General features: G+C 42.6%; 1 protein-coding gene across 10 annotated transcripts in view; it reads right to left on the bottom strand.

Moving 5' to 3' along the window:
- LOC125643693 (uncharacterized) overlaps positions 1-20,723 on the bottom strand; it is a 263,102-nt gene that overhangs the window by 43,983 nt on the left and 198,396 nt on the right. For 4 of the 10 annotated variants that reach the window (XR_012670144.1, XR_012670145.1, XR_012670146.1 and 1 more), the window contains one exon: positions 144-8,834. The exons of the other annotated variants lie outside the window; for them this stretch is intronic. The gene's annotated coding sequence lies outside the window, so the exon portion shown is untranslated. Of the gene's footprint in view, positions 1-143; positions 8,835-20,723 lie in introns of those variants that run through there. 10 annotated transcript variants of the gene reach the window in all.

Genomic DNA, 20,723 nt, shown 5'->3' with positions numbered 1-20,723 from the left:
CTGAACTGCTGACCTCAAAGAGAGTCCAGTTCAAGCTTGCTTTACTATTCGGGCTCATATAGTCTGGGAACTCCATGCGTCCAAAGCCAACTAGCCTCCTGAGCATTATCAAGTTTTATAACCCAGTGCAAAGGTACCTTTTCCACAGCATCACACTCTTGCATGACAATGGCCTTAACCGTTTATCTTTCCACACGACGTTGGCTCACTATGGATCAGTAGCATTCGGGGATGGCCAATTGCTACATGCTTGTCCAGGAGTAGGTGGCACTACACGTTGGTATGCTGCCGCTGTAGCTCCAGGGCCCGTGCAACAAATATCTCCAGAAAGGTTTCCTTCCGCATCCTGAAATTCTCTCACTGCTGCTGGTCACCCCAGATCTGCAGAATAACCCTTTCCCACCAATCTGCACTGGTTTTCCGAGCCCAGAAACAGCACTGCACACTGGGAAGCTGTTCCTGGAAGCGGTCCTCTACTATCAGTTGCTCAGGATGTTCCTCACCCTGTCCTGGTTCCACCGCTGCTGAAGACCCTCCTGCAGCTGCCACATCATCGGCTCTGTGGTGCAGCAGGTGACATCCCCAGCAGACTCCATCCGGCTTTGAATGCTGAAACACAGCCCAAGCAGCCTCTGCTTATTCGAGGTTGCCAGCATAGTGGCACAGAGCATTGTCGGGTCCCCAGTGACTGACAGCAATTCAAACATGTCATTGGCCTGCCCATTAAGAAAGTACAAGGGCAGAGACAGAAGAATCATGGGAATTTTAAAAAAATAAACTAGCCTGGCTTCTGCTATGCATCCCATAATGCACAGCATGAAAATCCCAGAATGCCATTGCTCATCTGCAAACCAAAGGAGCAAGGATACCTTCTGAGAACACCACACCTTCAGTTCGCAGCAAACCACTGCCAGGTATACACAATGATATGCGTTGATTGTTGGATGATCCATCCCATGTGCATGCTATTACTGCAGCTTGCATATTGTGCATTACCTAACAGCAAAAAGTTAGGGATTAAACCTCCCATGTAGACAAGCCCCTAGAGTTGCAGGGCTGACCTTTGGGTTGGGGACTCTTCCATTTCAATTTTGCAGAAGTGAGGAAGAGCAAACAAAACAAGTGCTGATTTCCTGAGGACCATATAGACACGAACATCCAGATTAGGTTTGTGTTGCCAACTCTTGGGACTCTATCATATCTTACAATAGTAAAGCTCCAGCTACTAGAATCAAGACATTGCATGAGAATCTTTGCTTTCACTTTTTAAGTATGTTTCTAGCGCTCACATCCAGAGTATCTCCTCATGTTCAGGAACAGTGTTGCAGGAATTTTTTTTTCCCCCTTCAGTTTAGTGCCCTCTTTAGCTGTTCCAATTCCACAACAATCTGTCATTTTCCAGCAAGGTCACTACTCAGTCCATTCCCCTTCTGCTGTAAACAAAAAAAAGAGTGCAAAACTGGGGAACTCATGGCCTTCAAGTCTGTCTCCTGACATCTATCTGTATCTTGGTTGTAGCATTTTTACTCTTAACACCCATGCACTCCCCACTTGGTCTGAGGAAAAGCAAGGGGAAACCAGGCCCACCCTCTTCTCTGGGTTCCAGTACAAATATCCTGTTTTAGGTGGATAAGGATTGTTTCTCCCATCCCTTTTCCACTTCCCTGAACTGCTCCTACCTTTACCCCATTTGTTGGGCTCTTCACCAGGTCTCTGCTATCCCAGCCTTTATCTGTGGTTCCTCACAGCTTCTCCATAGCCAGCTATGATGATGCTTTCCTAAAGACTATTCCCAGCCCTTCTCTGTGGCAGCTGGACTATATTGCAAGCATTCCCTCTGCCTGTCACCTTTAGAGCAATCAATATCTCCCTCCTCCAAACAGGCACTCCCCTCAGCCCTCTCTCTGAGGCTGGAGTTGGTGTCTCAGGTCTCTTGCCTTGGAAAAGTCAGCTGCAAGGCTTTTGCCACCTTCCTTCAGCTGAACCCCCTCTCTAATTAACCTTCCAGTCTGGAGGGCTCAGCTGGCCAGCGTTCTCCCGTCAGTGTCTGCACTTGCTGTGAGGGAGAAGGCAACATTTATGCTGGCTATTTTCTCCCAGTTCATCCCCTGATTAGTTGGGGAAGAGAGGATTCTTGCCCTGCCCACTCTCCCAGGCTCCTGGTCCCAGTCCTTTAAAAGAAACACTGCCTATCTTTCTTTTAACCACTAATTACTCCTGGAACCACTTCGTCTCTATCCTTATGCCTCCTTAGGTCCTTTCTTGGGCCTTTCAAAATCCTTCAAGGGCCACGCCAGGCAGCAGAATGAGTTGAACACTAGGCATTGCTGCCCTTCAGGGCAGCCCACCCCATCACATATGCCTTCGTGGTTACTTTGCCTTCTCAAGCGTCTCTCTGCAAGGGCACCCTAAAGGCTCAGAAGCCAAATAAAAATAAAACAAAATGCACTAAAAAAACCCACACACAACTCATGATTTAAATTAATCTCATGTTTTTGAGGTCTGACTTGTGATTTTTGAATGTTTAAATTTGGCAATACAGATTAACCATGTTGTTTTCTTTACCTATCTATCCATCCATTATAATGGTGAATTGATTTGTTTTCCTCTTTTCCAGATCACATGGCTATTTTTGTTCATATGAATTATTACAACACTTCAAAGCGTTTTGAGATCCTAGAATGAAGGATCAAAGTGCAGAGTATTATTTTGTGGCCAGGCTGTGCCTCATTTTTCAATCAGAATTCTCCACTAAAAAACAAAGACATTTTTTAAGGACTATGGTTAGTATGACATGACCCCTTTTATTACTTTTAAAATATTGAGCGAAAGTGTAAAAATTCACACAGATGCTTGTCCATTTTTAATAAAGAACAGAAAACACCAAAGCAGCCCACCACAGTAGCATTTCATTTTAGAAAGGGGAACTACAAAAAATGAGAAAGTTAGTTAAACAGAAATTAAAAGGTACAGTGCCAAAAGTGAAATCCCTGCAAGCTGCATGGAAACTTTTAAAAGATGCCATAATAGAGGCTCAGTTTAAATGTATGCCCCCAAATTTAAAAACATGGCAAGAGGACCAAAAAAGTGCCACTGTGGCTAAACAACAAAGTAAAAGAAGCAGCTAGAGGCAAAAAGGCATCCTTTAAAAAGTGGAAGTTAAATCCTATTGAGGAAAATAGAAAGGAGCATAAACTCAGGCAAGTGAAGCGTAAAAATATAATTAGGAAGGCCAAAAAGAATTTGAAGAACAGCTAGCCAAAGACTCAAAAAATAGCAGGAAGCTTGCTAAACAACCAGTAGGGCCACTGGATGATTGAAATGCTAAAGGAGCACTCCAGGAAGACAAGGCCATTGCAGAGAAAATTAATGAATTCTTTGCATCAGTCTTCACAGCTGAGGATGTGAGAGAGATTCCCAAACCTGAATCATTCTTTTTAGGTGACAAATCTGAGGAACTGTCCCAGATTGAGGTATCATTAGAGGAGGTTTTGGAACAAATTAAACAGTAATAAGTCACCAGGACCAGATAGGTTTCAGAGTAACAGCCATGTTAGTCTGTATTCGCAAAAAGAAAAGGAGTACTTGTGGCACCTTAGAGACTAACCAATTTATTTGAGCATAAGCTTTCGTGAGACACTTGATGATACTGTGTAGGTGTGTTTAATAGGTTTGATACTGACAGTATGCATCCGATGAAGTGAGCTGTAGCTCACGAAAGCTTATGCTCAAATAAATTGGTTAGTCTCTAAGGTGCCACAAGTCCTCCTTTTCTTTTTTCAGGACCAGATAGTATTCACCCAAGAGATCTGAAGAAACTCAAACATGAAATTGCAGAACTACTAACTGTGGTATGTAACCTATCGTTTAAATCAGCTTCTGTACCAGATGACTGGAGGCTAGCTAATGTGATGCCAATTTTTTAAAAAGGCTCCAGAGGTGATCCAGGCAATGGCAGGCTGGTAAACCTAACTTCAGTACCAGGGAAATTGGTTGAAACCATAGTAAAGAACAGAATTATCAGACACGTAGATGAACACGATTTGTTGGGGAAGAGTCAACACAGCTTTTGTAAAGAGAAATCATGCCCCACCAATCTACTAGAACTCTTTGAGGGTGTCAACAAGCATGTGGACAAGGGAAATGCAGTGGATATAGTGTACTTAGATTTTCAGAAAGCCTTTGACAAGGTCCCTCACCAAAGGCTCTGAAGCAAAGTAAGCTGCCATGGGATAAGAGGGAAAGTCCTCTCATGGATTGATAACTGGTTAAAAGATAGGAAACAAAAGAGGAATAAATGATCAGTTTTCAGAATGGAGAGAGGTAAATAGTTGTATCCCCCAGGTGTCTATACTGGGACCAGTGCTGTTCAACATATTCATAAATGATCTGGGAAAAGGGGTAAATGGTGAGGTTGCAAAATTTGCAGATGATACAGAACTACTCAGGATAGTTAAGTCCAAAGCAGATTGCGAAGAGTTACAATGGGACCTCACAAAATTTGGGTGACTGGGCAACAAAATGGCAGATGAAATTCAGTGTTGATAAATGCAAAGTAATGCACATTGGAAAACATAATCCCAAGTACACGTATAAAATGATGGGGTTTAAATTAGCTGTTACCACTCAAGAAGGAGATCTTGGAGTCTTTGCGGATAGTTCTCTGAAATCATCCACTCAATGTACAGCAGCAGTCAAAAAAGCGAACAGAATGTTGGGAATCATTAGGAAAGGGATAGATAATAAGACAGAAAATATCATATTGCTTCTATATAAATCCATAGTACTCACATCTTAAATACTGCGTGCAGATCTGGTCGTCCCATCTCAAAAAAGATACGTTGGAATTGGAAAAGGTACAGGAAAGGGCAACAAAAATAATTAGGGGTATGGAACAGCTTCCATGTGGGAAGAGATTAATAAGACTGGGACTTTTCAGTTTGGAAAAGAGACGACTAAGTGGGGATATGCTAGAGATCTATAAAATAATGACTTGTGTGGAGAAAGTAAATAAGGAAGTCTTATTTACTCCTTCTCATACCACAAGAACTAGGGAGTCACCAAATGAAATTAACAGGCAGCAGGTTTAAAACAAACCAAAGGAAGTATTTCTTCATACAACGCACAGTCAGCCTGTGGAACTCTTTGCCAGAGGATGTTGTGAAGGCCAAGACTATAACAGGTTTCAAAAAACAACTACATAAGTTCATGGAGAACAGGTCCATCAATAGCTATTAGCCAGGATGGGCAGGGATGCCAAATCATCATCTGAATTGTCCCTAGCCTCTGTTTACCAGAAGCTGGGAATGGGCAACAGGGGATAGATCACTTGATGATGACCTGTTCTGTTCATTCCTTCTGAAGCACCTGGCATTGGCCACTCTCAGAAAACAGGATACTGGACTAGATGGACCCTTGGTCTGACCCAGTATGGCCATTCTTATGTTCTTAAGTTAAATTAGTACAGGACAAATCGCAGTATGATTTCAGATTTGCACATGCAACTCCCATTGAAGTTTTGTTTCACATGTATTCAAGGGCACTATGATTTTACTCTGAGACCTACAATTTTTCATCCAGTGCAATCCCAATGAAGCAACAAGGCTGCTGCGGTGTACACCAACGCAGAGTTTGGCCCCGAGTGTTTATCAAATCATATTCTTGATATGCACAGTTTCTTTTTGAGCATTACAACTGTATAATTAAATTACATGTAGCACAATATAAACCAGGAGGGTAGGGCTAGAAAGATTAATCCCATTAAGAAATACTTAGGTAGTGAAGAGGAAATACAATTAGGCAAAACATATTAAACACACCTACACAGAGAGCTAAACATCTCCCTAATGCATTAAAATGCCTGCATGCATCTGAAATGGACAGACTTCACTTCCTTTATCCCATCAAATTAGAAAACTACACTAAATAAATTCCCCCAGAGAAATATTACATCTCAAAACATATTGAAAGAAATATATTCTGAAGCTGAAAGGAAATCAGTAAATTATTTATTGTGGTTTTATAATAGCCTTGGTTTATTATTTTAGATACTAAGACACAATAAAAGATTATTGATTACTGTCTGTACTGGAAGATGTGGAAAATAAAAAAACTCTGCATAATAATTCCACACTTCCGTTTATTATGGAAAATTAAAAAGGCGTTGAGTATAAATGGAAATAAGACACTTAGCCCAACCTAAAATAACCCTATAGGTGTGCAAGCGAGCGAGAGAGAATTACAGCACACTGATTAGTAATCAGTTCCTGGATCTCAACACCCCAAGAAGAGATCTGAAATGGACTGCATTACAGAACGTGACTGAAGGCAAGTCTGACAGCATTCCAGATGAAAGCAACAGCAGTTGGGATGCGAAGTTAACTTTTCTTACAGCCAGTAAGGGCTGGTGTAGGGAGCAGTACTGCTGAGAGAGAAAAAAAGCAATAATATTATAAAAGGTCAATATATTAAAATGTATGGAACCTGTGTATGCACAACACTACTGCACTTTTACTCAGGACAGTGAAATGTGTTTGGGGTCTTATCATGACCCAGCAGTCTACATGTGGCAGGCATCCTCTAGGTGTGGGTCACACTCCTTCCAGGCAGAGGAGAGGGGTGGTCAGCTGCCTGTGTGCCAGAGTCTCTGCCTTGCCCCATATCAAACACTCTGTGGAGCTGTAAATGGTGGGGAGTGGTTGAGGTTAGGTGAGCAGAATGAGCATCATTTCACCAATACCCCTGTGAATATTCCTCAAGGTTCCTTTCCAAGAATCTTAAAGATAGGGATCCCCTTTTCAAGGGCTACCCAGTGATGATGACAGCTGGAGAAGCGCTGACTGCCTGGTTCTGTTGGAGCTAAACTGCAAATGAAGGGGACAAGCTTGCAGGGAATGGCAGAGCTAGGTACAGGGACATGGGGGTTTCATGTAAATGGCCCCACCACAGGCTCCACATGGCTGGATCCACAGGATGGGAGCAAACTTTGTTCTCTTCTACAATAGAACAATTCAAAAGTAATATGTGAGAAAAACTTCACAGAAATGTCCTTCCTTTTAGCTCTTCTTAGGTTTTCATGCAAGATAGAGCACTCAGTCCACTTGTTAATTCAAGCTTATGATAATCAATATTTAAGGATTCTAGAAACTGTCACAGTAGGTGAATCAAATATTTTCCAAAGACTATCATTTTAGATATAAATATAAAGTGTTTTTATAAGGTATATTTTGTTCCTTAGGAAAATAATAAAGAAAACATATCCTTGACATTAAGATATCTAGCTTCCAAATAACTTTATAGAAAATACCATGAAGTTAAAGAGACAGCATTCAGAGCCTAAGCTTATGCTCAAATAAATTGGTTAGTCTCTAAGGTGCCACAAGTACTCCTTTTCTTTTTGCGAATACAGACTAACACGGCTGTTACTCTGAATCCTCTTAGATTAAAATTCCAGCAATGGTGATCACATTGCTAGAATGCTGTAAAGTAGTGGTTCTCAAACTTTTGTACTGGTGACCCCTTTCACACAGCAAGCCTCTGAGTGCGACCCCCCCCCCCTTATAAATTAAAAACACTTTTTTATATATTTAACACTATTATAAATGCTGGAGGCAAAGCAGTGTTTGGGGTAGAGGTTGACAGCTCGCAACCCCCCATGTAATAACCTCGCGACCCGTGGAGTGGTCCCAACCCCCAATTTGAAAGCCCCTGCAAGTGTAGCAATGTACTGCAGAACCTGCCTCAGAATTATACATGGAAAAAAACCCCTTCCTATTCAGTATACTACCATATCAATTTCTAACACAGAAATGGTCCCACACAGGTTTTTAAACTATTCAGTTGTGTTTCTCTCCCTGCCTCCTGGCAGGTTGCCGCAATCAGTTTTCTTCTCACGACTGGATGGCTTATGAATTCACTTACACAGTTCAGTTTAGTACTAAATTTGTGCATGTTTTTTGTCTTTCTGCCCAAAGGGGTGCACGACACCAGGCTTTGGTGGTCTCATTCAAGTTGCTAGGGGACACTGATTCCCTTCAGAAATCATTGTTGTTTCTTACAGTATGTGACTAACTGGACAAACTCTGGAAAAACTTCCTCAGACCTGATCCTGCATTAGTCTCTGGGTGTGAAATTCTGACCCTATTGACTTTAATGGTCCAGAAATTCACCCTGGGTGTTTGGGGAGTGTGAGGAATGCAACATCAGGCCTTTAAGGTGGGATTTTCAAAAGTATTCAGCATTGACTTGACTGCTCCCATGAAGTCAATGGAAGTTTTACTATGGACTTCACAGGAAGCAGCATTAGGATGACACTGAGTGCTTTCTAAAGTCCCACCTTTAATGGGTAACATTAGTAGCATCCTTCAGTGGAAAACATTTGCATTGGTAAGAACTGCTCCTGAGTAAGTGTTTGTTGGACCAGGCCCTAAATGAGCAAGACCACTTTTCAGTTTGTTTTGCTAGAAAGTTCTTCAAGATGGTCAGGCATCGGAAGAAAAAACCCTCAATAAAATACATGCTAGATCAGTCCAGGTGAAACCAGCGGAATGTGCTGTCCATCATTATTCATGTAAAGAGCTGGATACAACAAAGGTTAAAGATAGGGCGGGCACAGCTCCATCTCCTCTGATAAGAGAATTCCCCCTCCACTCTCTCTTAGGGGTTGGGGGGAGCTCATTTTCCTTAGAGCTCCATTTCTGCCTGGCTCTTCATTGGCTGGTGAAAGGAGTTTGCATCACACCAGAGAGAGACTCTGCAGTGGAAGTAGCAGGAGGCGCTATCCCCGACTGGAGAGTTTAGGGGATTCCAAACCTTCCAACGAGTAGCTGGAGCACCTGATGGGAGAGAGTCATCCAAGTTGGGAGTCCAAGTGTTGCCAGTGCCTGTGAAATACAGTATGTCCTCCAGCCCCACCCACACATATCCCTAACCCACCCACTCTCTGCTACCTTCTCCCATCCATGGAGAGCTGAGCCCCCTAGTGTGGAAACATTTGCTCTGCCTGAAGTACATGCAGAGCAGAGAGCATGATGTCAATGAGAGGAAACAGCACAGATCTCATTGTGTGGATAGTTCCCAAACTAGAGGAGCAGCTATAATGCCTCCTACTGTATTTCCAATGAGCTGCCACATCCAACAGGAAACCCATGTACAGATGAGTGGCAAATACGCAGATTCTCAATATTACTGTTCAGTACAACACCAAGTTACCCAGGAGCTTTGGTGTAAGTGCCAACATAATATGAGGTTTTCATTTCAGGAGGTCATCTAGGACAGTGGCTCTCAACCTTTCCAGACTGTACCCATTTCAGAATTCTGATTTGTCTTGTGTACCTTTCACCTTGCTTAAAAACTACTTACTTACAAAATCAGACATAAAACTACAGAAGTGTCACAGCACACAATTACCAAAAAATTGCTTACTTTCTCATTTTTACCATATAATTATACAATACATCAATTGGAATATAAATATTATACTTACATTTCAGTGTATAGTATATACAGCAGTATAAACAAGCCATTGTCTGTATGAAATTTTAGTTTGTACTGACTTTGCTAGTGCTTTTTATGTAGCCTGTTGTAAAACTAGGCAAATAGCTAGATGCGTGGATGTACCCCCTGGAAGACCTCTCCATACCCCAGGGGTACGTGTACTCCTGATTGAGAACCACTGATTTAGGATACTTCCTTTTTTCCCTTTGTTCTTTTTCCATTGGCCCAGAAATGTGCAATGCCAACCCTGCTTCTCATTCATGGATGTGGCTTCCCCTGTAACCTCCAAAGCTGTTTCTCCACTATGAGAAGGGACTCAAGACACTTCCTCCCCTCAGGACAGAGTACTCTGCCTCCAGAGCATACCCATCCTGCCTAGTGCAGGACTGAACTCATTACAGAAAACTTGGTCTCCCACTAAGCTGACCTGGCATTTTCCATTTTTATTGTTCTCATAAGTATATGTTCTTTAAGGTAGCAGTGATTATTTACATGTTTATATATTTAAAGAATAATTTACTTTTTCCTAACAGAAATACCATAACACCTAAGAACAAAGGCAGCAGGATTATATAGTCAACGAGATCACAAGAGGGTACAAGATGGGTTATAAAGGCTTTAGGTAAAATTTTCACGAGTGTCTAATGGTTTAGGAACCTAAGTCCTGTTGAAAGTCAATGGAACATAGGTTCCTAAGTCACTTAGGTGCTTTAGAAAATGTTACCCCTAGAGCCTAATTCTGTTCTCACTGAAGTCTGTGAAATCAGTGGCTAAATGCCCAAGGGGAGCAGGGTTCAGTGGGAGAGAAATCAAGGAGGACGCACGTAAACAAATACATTGGGTCATCTAGCCCTGTAAAAGTCTGTTTCTCTACAAAATTAAGAAACTGAGACCAGTGTTTTACTTCATATAATTGAATTCTCTTTTTTCCTGTAAGGATAAAGGAATATTAATCAATTTTGTTAGCAGTTTTACTGAAATGCTAATTATCATTAGGTAAGTGGAAACAGCCATTGTTTAAAAGGAAAGATGTTTTTGTTTGTAACTCATGGCACCTCTTCCTCTAGCTTTTGCTAAGATTGATTAGGTAATGGTGTGAATTGTTTAGGCAAGATCATACCAGACATATGTACATACAATCTTGAAAAGGACGCTCTGTTCTTTATTCCCAGGTACTCAAAATATCGTGATGCATACTTAAAGCCTGCTATAACCTGTTAATAGAGTGTGGAAACAACCCTGGGGGATAAGGCACACTTTATTACATAATTTACATTTTGGCCAAGAAAAAACATTGATCTTATTAAGCCGGTTTTAATAAAGTCAAGATTTATTTGATTTTATGATAGTATCTTCATTCCAGTTGCTGTTTTAGCATGCCAAGTTCTGTATCACATTAGCCAATTACCATAAAACAAACGGTTGTTGGTGGACTTCTTATTTTCAATTTTAATTTTTTGGGACAGAGTGGGAGGTGGCTTATGTTGGCTATTTCTTTGAACTTCCTGCCCTCTCAACTCTGATTAGGAAGGGGAATTCCAATACAGCCATTAACAAGTGATTAGAATGAGAGTAGATCAGAAAGAAATGTTCAGGGCCTGTCTTTGCTACTGTAGCGAGCGGCATGGTTTCCCTCCCTGTACATTATGAACCTGAACCGTGACTGCCCTGTGGTGGGCAGAACTGGGACACCCATAGCCGCCCCACTGGAAGGAGAGGGGCAGGACAGGAACCGGAAATATAAAAGGCAGGCCCTCCAGCTCAGTTGGAGCAGAGCTGCTAGAGGAGCAGGAAATCTCCCTCCTGCTGCTGAAGCCCAGACCCGACGGAGGCCACTACAGTGCCAGAGACTGGGAGGGACTGCCGGAGCTGCTAGACATTGGGGACACCAAGGAGCTGTTGGGGCTGCCACTAGCCATTTACCCTGGTGAGATTAACAACAACCCCGGAACCCAGGTACCCCCTGACTGGGAGTGTAGGAAGGAGCCCAGGGAAGCCAAAGAGGAGTCAGTTGTGTTACTGACTGACAGCCAACTAGTGTGTTGCGGCTGGATTTTACCGCTGACCCACTCTGCCACTGTTAGTGTCCTGGGCTGGGATGCAGTGGAGTCAGGTGGGCCTGCATTCCCCTACCCCTGCCACCCCACCCCTGGGAGTGGCAGCCTCCCCACCTTTAGGCCAGGAGGCCTGCATTGGTCTAGCACTTGCTTGAGCTAGGATGCCAGACGGTTTTGCTGGGTCTCCCGCCAGAGAGCTAATCCTCCCAAGACTGCTGTGTTGTTCTACCTGACAGCAGGCCAGAGCCCTTACCTGATTGCTGCCCTGCCCTAACTGAGGGCCCCAGGCAGGTAGACTCACTGCTCCTCTGCCTGAATGCAAGCCACAGCCATTAACTGATTATGGTCCTGCCCTGATTGAAGGCTCCAGGCTTATAGACTTACTGCTACCCTGCCCGACTGCGGGCCAGACCCATTAACTGTGTACTGCCCCGCTGGGGCTGAGGGCTGGGGCTACCAGACCCAATTGCTGCCTGGCCTGGACTGCAGGCTTGGGACTATTAACTGTCGGTTAATTCCCTCCTGAACGGTGTCGCTCTAGGGGCACAGCAGTGAGGAAGCGTGGTCTCTCTCCCTGACGGGTAGGGAGAGAACTGTGACCGCCTTATAGCTACAAAGTTATAACTCAAATCCCATCCCCACAAAAAGAACCCTTAATTGCCTGTCCCAGTACTTACAAATACTACCAAAAAATTTTTTTAAAGCCCTTAGCTTGAGCATCCTAGTGATTTTAACTCATGTTGGCTGGCCCATCAAGAGGTATGAGCTAAAACTCAAGTTACTACAACTCATCAGCTGCTAACATGACCACTCTCGTGTGGACATAGGCTAGTTCCACTCAGGTGCCACTAGTCCTCCAGTGCCTTCCCACAATTCCCTCATGTGCCCAGAAAGGATAGACAAGTTCTCCCACAATTCATTGGGACATAATTCAGAGTGGCTCAGCTTACTGCAGCATAAAGAACTCTGCGATATGCCCCCAAATGTTTTATCACCACATAGGGGTGAGTGCTGTGCCAGCATGGACACAGCTACACACGTGTTGTTTTGTAGTGTGGCCATTCTCAAGGTAGGCTACCTCAAGAGAAGTCATGCCCATGTAGATAGCTCGAGTTAACTCTGCAGTGAATACATACCCTTAGTGTAACAGCAGGCTGAAAAACACAACCCTCAGGCCATCCCACTGGTCTTGGTAACAATACTAGAAGGTTGTATTTTTTTCTAGAGGGTTTTGTGGCATCTGATCATTAGCACCCAAATGTATTCTGCTCCCACTCTGAAGAGTAGTGAGTTTTATTATGTTTTCTTTAGCAACTGACTTTGGAGCAGGTGTTAGACTGGAAATGGTGAATGAATAGCACAGAAAACCTTGATAGTCCATTGAATATTTTCTGCATTACACCATGATTGAAACCTCATTATATTTATGCATCCTCTAAGTGACTTCATGCTTTTCAAACTATTTTACTGTGCTCAGTCGTACTGTTTATGATTTACTGAATTTATTTAGTTATTATGGAGTGAGGTTATGTCTTAAAATAGTGACAAAAAAACCTCCACACACATTTCCTATCTTATGCTAAATTACATATAGTATCAGGATTATAGTGTATTAAAAGGGGGAATCTACCACATGGCCCATCTGCTACCATGGTCATGTAAAGAATTTAAGGCTCAGTTTCCCCTTCCTGTCAAAAAATAAGATCATGAGGAAAGGGAGAAAAATTCTGAGGGGAACCTCATACAGTTTATCTCAGACTGTTTTGTGGAGGGTGGTGGTTGTCCCTCCTGGAATGAGAACAGGGCTAGCAGCGAGGAGGCCTTGTGCCTCAACACCAGTTCCAGAACCTCCTACTTTCCTCTCTGACTCTGTGCCAAGGACTCCTATCTGTCAGTGGATCTGGAGTCAATGAAAATGTTCTCCCACCCCCTGAACTCCATCCTGCAGTGACCTTCTGTGGCTCTGCATACAGAGGACCCACAAACGGTTTGTGGAATACTAAGTTTGAAGCGCTGGCAGCTAGAAAAGCCATCTTTCACTTGTAAAATGAACTAACTGATATGGACATCATCACTAAGACAGAGCTGATGATGACAACAAAGAGAGGAAAGCCCATTATATTTTTACAGGCACTTTTCAGAGTAGGACAGCACTCTAAACTTTTCAAAGATAGAGGGTGCAATTTTATTACCTATCGTGAAACAACACCACTTTTTGTTAAAAGCTGGGGTATACTTGTAAGACACATTCCATAGAGACCAGACAACCCAAATCCCCAGTGAAGCTAAATGTAAGTAAACCTAAGGTTACAGAAACATACCACACAGCAGAGGTCCCAAGATTAACAACAACAAAAAAACCACATAAAGATGAAACATTACCACAGAGAGAGAGATACAATAACACACTCTCGGGGTAGTGCTTATGTCACAGATTGCAAGAATATCATATAGGTACATCACATATGGAAAGCTGCTGAGAAAGATGGTAATTCCATCTTTACTTGAAGAAACTCTGAGCTACAGGAGAGTCAAACAAAAACAAACAGCAACAAAACTTAAAGGAGACAGAGCTGGACTGTCCTTTATGAAAGCAATTATGTATCTAGCCCACATAAAGTTCAGTGTAAAGCCATGTTTGCTTGTACTACAGGATCTAATTCCGATCTCACTTACACCAGTTAAATAAGGGGTAACTCCACGGAAGTCAATGAAGTTACTCTGGTATAGAACTGTTGTAAATGAAATAAACTCTATGAACCTGAATCTGTTTAACTGTCATAAGGAGAACCTTTCAAATTTTGCAATGTCGAAGTGGACATTGCTCCTGTTAATCATCTTCAGAATGGTGCAGTAGTATACTACTGTTGTTACAACAACAGCTTTTTCAGCCTGCATCCCACTTCACGAGCCTTATCCTGTGACGCTGTACTGAGATCCACTAAGAAAAAAGACTGAAAATTTGTCAGTGTTTTTTCAGTGGAAAATGGCTTTTGTTTCGTTGAATTGGCCATTTCCTGACAACATGTGAGGGGAAGGGGAATCCTTCATCTAAAAAAAATTAAAGTTTTGAAAACCAAAAAACGATACCACATTTAAATAGCCATGTAGCTCAAGCCCTATGAGTCCAAGTCAGCTGACACAGGCCAGCCACAGGTATTTAATTACAGTGTAGACATACTCTGAGGGACCCTCACTAGATACACTCTCCCAGTTTGACAGCAAGCCATTGATAACAACTCTGAATACAGTCTTTCAACCAGTGGTGAACCCACTTTATTAGTAATTTATTCTAGACCACATTTCCCTAGTTTGCTTATGAAAACGTCATGCAGGACTGTGTCAAAAGCCTTACTAAAATCAAGATATATGAAGTTTACTGCTTCACCCCTATCCACTAGGCCAAAAACCCTGTCAAAGAAAGAAACTTGGTTGGCTAGACATGATTTGTCCTTCATAAATCCATGCTGGCTATTTCTTATAACCCTATTATCCTCAAGGGGCTTACAAACTGATTCTTTAAAATAAATTTGTTCCAGTAACTTGCCAGGTTTCAAAGTTAGGCTGACTGGTCTGTAAGTCCCTGGCTCCTCTTTTTTCCCTTTTTAAAGACTATGTTTGCCATTATTTAGACTTCTGGGACCTCAATGAGTTCTCAAAGATCATCGCTAACAGTTTCCAGATTGCTTCAGCTAGTTCCTTAAGTACCTTAGGGTGTATTTTATCAGGTCCTGACACTTTGAATACATTCAGCTTAACTACATATTTGTTAAGCTGTTTTTCTCTGTTTTGGCTTTGTGTTCTTTCCCCATTTTTGTTAATATTAATTGTAGCAAGTATTTGATCATATTTGACCTTTTTAGTGAAGACTGAAGCATTAAACACCTCAGCCTTCTTGATGTCATCAGTTATTAGCTCTCCTTCCACACTAAGTAAAGGACCTACACTTTCCTTTGTCTTTCTCTTGCTCCTGATGTATTTCAAGAATTTCTCCTTATTGCCTTTTATATCCCTAGCTAGATGTAACCCATTTTGTGCTGTGGCCTTTCTGATTTTGTCCCTGCATGTTTGTGCAGTTCTTTTGTACTCCCCTTTAGCAATTCATCCATGTTTCCATTTTTTGTAGAATTCCTTTTTCATTTTCAGATCATTAAAGAGCTCCTAATGGAGCCCTATCACTCACTTACTATACTTCCCATCTTTCCTTTGCATTGGAATAGCTTGCAGTTGTGTCTTTTATATTGTCTCCTTGAGAAACTGCCAGCTCTCCTGAACTCCTTTATCCCTTAGAACCTACTAGTTCTCCAAGTTTGTTAAAGTCCATTGTCCTTATTCTGCTCCTCTCTCCTTTCTTGCCTTAGAATCATGAAATCTATCATTTTGTGATCACTTTCACCCAAATTGCCTTCTGCCTTTAGATTTGCCACCATTACTACCAGGTCTTGTGTTCTGGATATTTCTGCTATTTATTTTAGAAATGCCTCATCCACTTCCTCTTCCTCATTTGGTCTATAGTAGACCCCTACTCTAATGTCACCCCTAGTTTTCTCCCTTTCTGTCTTTATCCACAGACTTTCAACTGGTCTGCCGCTCACCTCCTTCTGGATCTCAGAACAAGTGTATATATTCTTGATGTATAGTGCAATGCCTCTTCCCTTTTTCTGTGCCTGTGCTTTCTGAATAAATTATATCTCTCTGTACCAATATTCCACTCCTGAGCTACATCCCAAGTCTCTGTGATGCCAATTAAGTCACAATGTATCTTATGTACTAATACTTGCAGGTCTTCCTGGTTATTCCCCCTACTTTTTGTATTTGAATATAGACCTTTGAGGTTGAGCAGATTCCTCCACTGATTCCCCTCTTGTTTCTCCTATGACCCTATTGTAGTTTTCTGTGTTCCCCCCACTCCACAACATCTAGCCCCGTTAAGATGAACTTTTATATGCTTACCTGTGGGCTTTTGTCATCTGCTCCTCTTGAACCTAGTTTAAAGCCGTCCTCACTATGTTGGTGAGTTGGTGCACAGTGCTTCTCCCCTTAGTCAGGTGGACCCCATCAGTTCCCAGAAATTCTCCTTCCCAGAACAGCACCCCATGATTGAGGAAGCTCTATCCATTATGGTCCATGTACAGTTTTTATACAGGAAAGCTACAGACAGACTAAGTCTGGAGACACCATATATTTCTACTGGTTTATACAAAGGAAACTACGGAGAAATGGAGTGGCTGCCCCCAGCATTGCCTTTGTGGTATATTATTATACTTTAGGCTTCAACTTACCATCAATGAAACAAAAATCAATGGGAATTTTTCAGTTGACTTTAATGGGAGTGGTATCTGGCTGTTTACTGCGGACTTACAAAACAAACAAACAAACCAAACCAAACAAAAAAAACCACACAAAGAAAGTCACTCTTGCTCTTTTCCTTGTTCCCCTTCCCATACCAATGTATAAACAGAGGCAGCTTTCATACTTGTTTCTCAACCTGAAATAAGCTGTAGGAGGTTAAGCAAGTGAGCCTAGAAAGGCTTTATGGCCAGCTTTCAAACGTCTGGCAAACAGCTCATTTCAGTGCTAACAGCAGCCAAATGGTTCTGTGCACTCTGATCTGATATTTGCAGTATTCTACTCTGCCAGGTGACAGTTTAGGCCTTGGATGGTTTCACTCTGTTTGCTAGATTTAGTTTCAAGTTTATATGTAAACAGCTACTACATGAGATGCCAACAAACTTTGACTCAATCTTTCATCATAAAATAATTCTGTGCTCCCACACAAATCCTACAAATGCTTCTGACTCATTAAACAAAGTATCATTAAAGACCTGGCTTTTATGTGGGGTGCTTAGGATCAAGCTATGGCCAGCAGAGTAGCCTTTCGGGGCGGTGGTGGTGGTGGTGGGGTTTGGTATTCAAATAATAAAGCAAGGACCTTAGACAACATGTTGGTAGATTAATGTCATGCTGAGTGATGCTATTCACAGTGGACGTAATAGTTTAGCACCCTTACAGTTGTGGATGGTGCCTCAGTTGTGGTTTTTGTGGGGAGGACATATGCCAGTTTTCATTCTTCCCATTTGAATCCCTCAGATTAATTCCTCTACTAAGTGAACAGACAGAGCCAGGAAGTTGTGCTTGTAAACATGACTGGTACAAAGTATAATTATGACTAAGGTGTAACTGATCTAAAAATGAAACTTTGGCTTAAAATGATAGGAGATTTTATAGAGGGCATAACTTGCAAATAGATCATTCTGAAAGCTGAAATCAGTTTACTGCTGATATTTTTCAAAATTCTTGTTCAGGGTTGTATAATTAGAAAGGAAGGACGACCTTGCTGCACTAGACTAGAACTCTGAGATCTGGATTAATTTCCCAGCTCTGCCACAGACTCAGACAAGTTGCTTAGTTTCTCTGTCTCAGCTTCCCATATTAAGAAACAAAACCAGTACAATATTTTCTCCCCCACTCTTTGAATCTCATGTCTACTTGGATTGTAAGCTCTTCTGGACACACAGGAACTTTCTCTTACCAGGTGTTTGTATAGTACCGAGCACAATGATCTCAGTTTGGGCCTGTAGGTGATACTGTACTACAAATAAGTAATCTTCTGGCCCACGTACAGGCCCCAAAAGAATCTGAACACAGTGGAACCTATGCACGTCTGTTGTATGAGGACCCACAGCTATGCAAGTCCACCAGCCAAGCTGTCAGTTACTGTAGCTCTAATGCTGCAGAAGCAACTCTGGAGCGTTCTCCAATGCATTTATGTGACTTAGCAGCACAGCACGCGTCAGCGTAGACCAGCGTAGAACTGAAAGTTTGTGTCAAAAACTTGTGACCAGTTCTGCTATCAACCCAAGAAATCCAACACCCCTTGAATTTCCTTTACAAAGTATGTAGATAGCAGAATCATCATCTACCATTGAAATGCAGCAAGCTCTGGGTTGAAAGTAAAGTTGACCGAAATTTAAACCCTTTAGGTTATAAAATAAAAAAGAATAGCATATCAAATTGAAACTGTGGAGGAGACTTAGGCAGAATGTAATTATCCAAACTGGAATTTGGCAAGAACACCACAGATTAACAGCCCAACTCTGTCAATAAATAAATGTCGTACTATAATTATTAATTATGGGTGGTGAGGATTTCAGGTTTATGTCCATTATGTCTTGAAATGCTCCATTGATACTGAGTTAGAACAGTGGTTCAGTAATGATTCAGAGAGAGTGCCACTTACTGAATCACCAGAAAGACTTCCTGCAGCACCCGACATTCTCCATGATGGAATGTCATCCAATCCGGTTCAACTTGTGAGATCTCATCAGGTCACAGCCTGAAGTGATTTGTCTAGAACAGGGATCGGCAACCTTTGGCACGTGGCCTGTCAGGGAAATCCGCTGGCAGGCCGGGACGGGTTGGTTACCTGCAGCGTCCGCAGGTTCAGCCGATCGCAGCTCCCACTGGCCCACGCCGCTTCCCGCAGCCTCCATTGGCCTGGAATGGCAAACCGCAGCCAGTGGGAGCTGCAATCAGCTGAACCTGCGGACGCTGCAGGTTAACAAACTGTCCCAGCCTGTCAATGAATTTCCCTGATGGGCCATGTGCCAAAGGTTGCCTATCCCTGGTCTAGAACCTAGAGAATGGGGCTTCGTGCAAATGGCAACATCCATTACTTATACTAATGACTGAGAAATATGCATTTTGCCACACACACATACATACACACAAAAACTGACAGTACTAATATTTTGTTTTTTAAATAATCTTAAACTGAAAAGTATCAGATACAGTTTATACTGCGTCATACATCTATACCAGTCTTTTGGCCCTCTGCTATGTCTTTCCCCAAAATACAACGACTATGACACTTTGCATCTGAAGAAGTGGGTATTCACCCACGAAAGCTTATGCTCCAATACTTCTGTTAGTCTATAAGGTGCCACAGGACTCTTTGCTGCTATGACACTTTGGTCACAAAACAACAACTGCAATGTTGTCCCTCTTAACACATTATATATAAAGTGTTTTTATTTAAAGATACTCTGTGACAATAAAAACAAGTAGAATATTAAAAAGAGTATGGTGCACAAGATCAGCCATGGATAATATAACATACAGTATGTATATATCCCAATAATATAAGATACAGTATGAATATATCCTAAGGAAGAACAGTTGTACAATGAATATTTACAAAGATAAAAATGTAAAGTGTTCACACCTAAGTTTATTAACAGAGAAATTCTTATGGAACTTAGTTTATTTTTAAGCCTGTATTCTTTTCTCATAATTGATGAAAGGAAGCCATGGAGTCCAAATGTCACAAATGAGTCTGAGAGTCCATTCTCACTAGATCTCAGACATTGTCAGCCCCCTTGTTTTTTTCACAGTGAGGCTGCTTATAAAAAGAGTGTGTCAGTCTGGGCAGCAGGAAGGAAGAGCTGAAGTGGTGTGACGGGGTATACCAACCCCACACTGGGGCGGCGTTAAGGAGCTGCTCTGGACACAGGAAGTCATGGCCCCTCACCTCCGTTGCCAGCGGAGGCAGGGTTCAAAAGGGAGCAACTCAGCTCAGTCTGGGCTGATGGAGCAGGAGAGCACTTGGATGTTACAGCCTCCTGTGGAGGAGCCATGGAGGCTCCCAAAGGCCAGGAACGGGCCCCATGGTCACGCTGCTGCAGACCCATCAGCTGGGGGCACTGAGGATGCCAAACCACTGCAGACAGAGGGAGTGACCTGAAAGAACTCCAAGAGGGACCCTGAGACAGACCAGTGAAATCAGCAGAGGATCCGAAGCTGGGGTAGGAAGTGGCCCAGGGATCAGTCATAGGGGTGCCCATCTCCTAGGCCACGCAATTCGAATGACTGCTTCTTTTGACCCTGGGTTGGAACCAGGTGGAGCAGGGTGGACCCAGGTTCCCCTGTCCACGGCCATTGACGCTCGCCACTGGGCAACACAGCCACTGAATTCAGCCACTAGACAAGATGCCCACTGACTCTCGCTATTGGGCAACATAGCCGCTGAATCCTGCTACTAGGCAAAGTGGCCATTGATTCTCATCACTGGGTGACTCGGCTGCTGAATCCTACAACTAGGCAACGTGGCCACTGACTCTCACCACTGGGTAGCACAGTCCGGAGTATCACCACTAGGCAGTTCTGCCAACG

The sequence above is a fragment of the Caretta caretta genome, chromosome 1 (genome assembly GCF_965140235.1).
Source record: "Caretta caretta isolate rCarCar2 chromosome 1, rCarCar1.hap1, whole genome shotgun sequence".
Lineage (NCBI taxonomy): Eukaryota > Metazoa > Chordata > Testudines > Cheloniidae > Caretta > Caretta caretta.
This window is presented reverse-complemented; position numbering and strand designations above follow the sequence as displayed.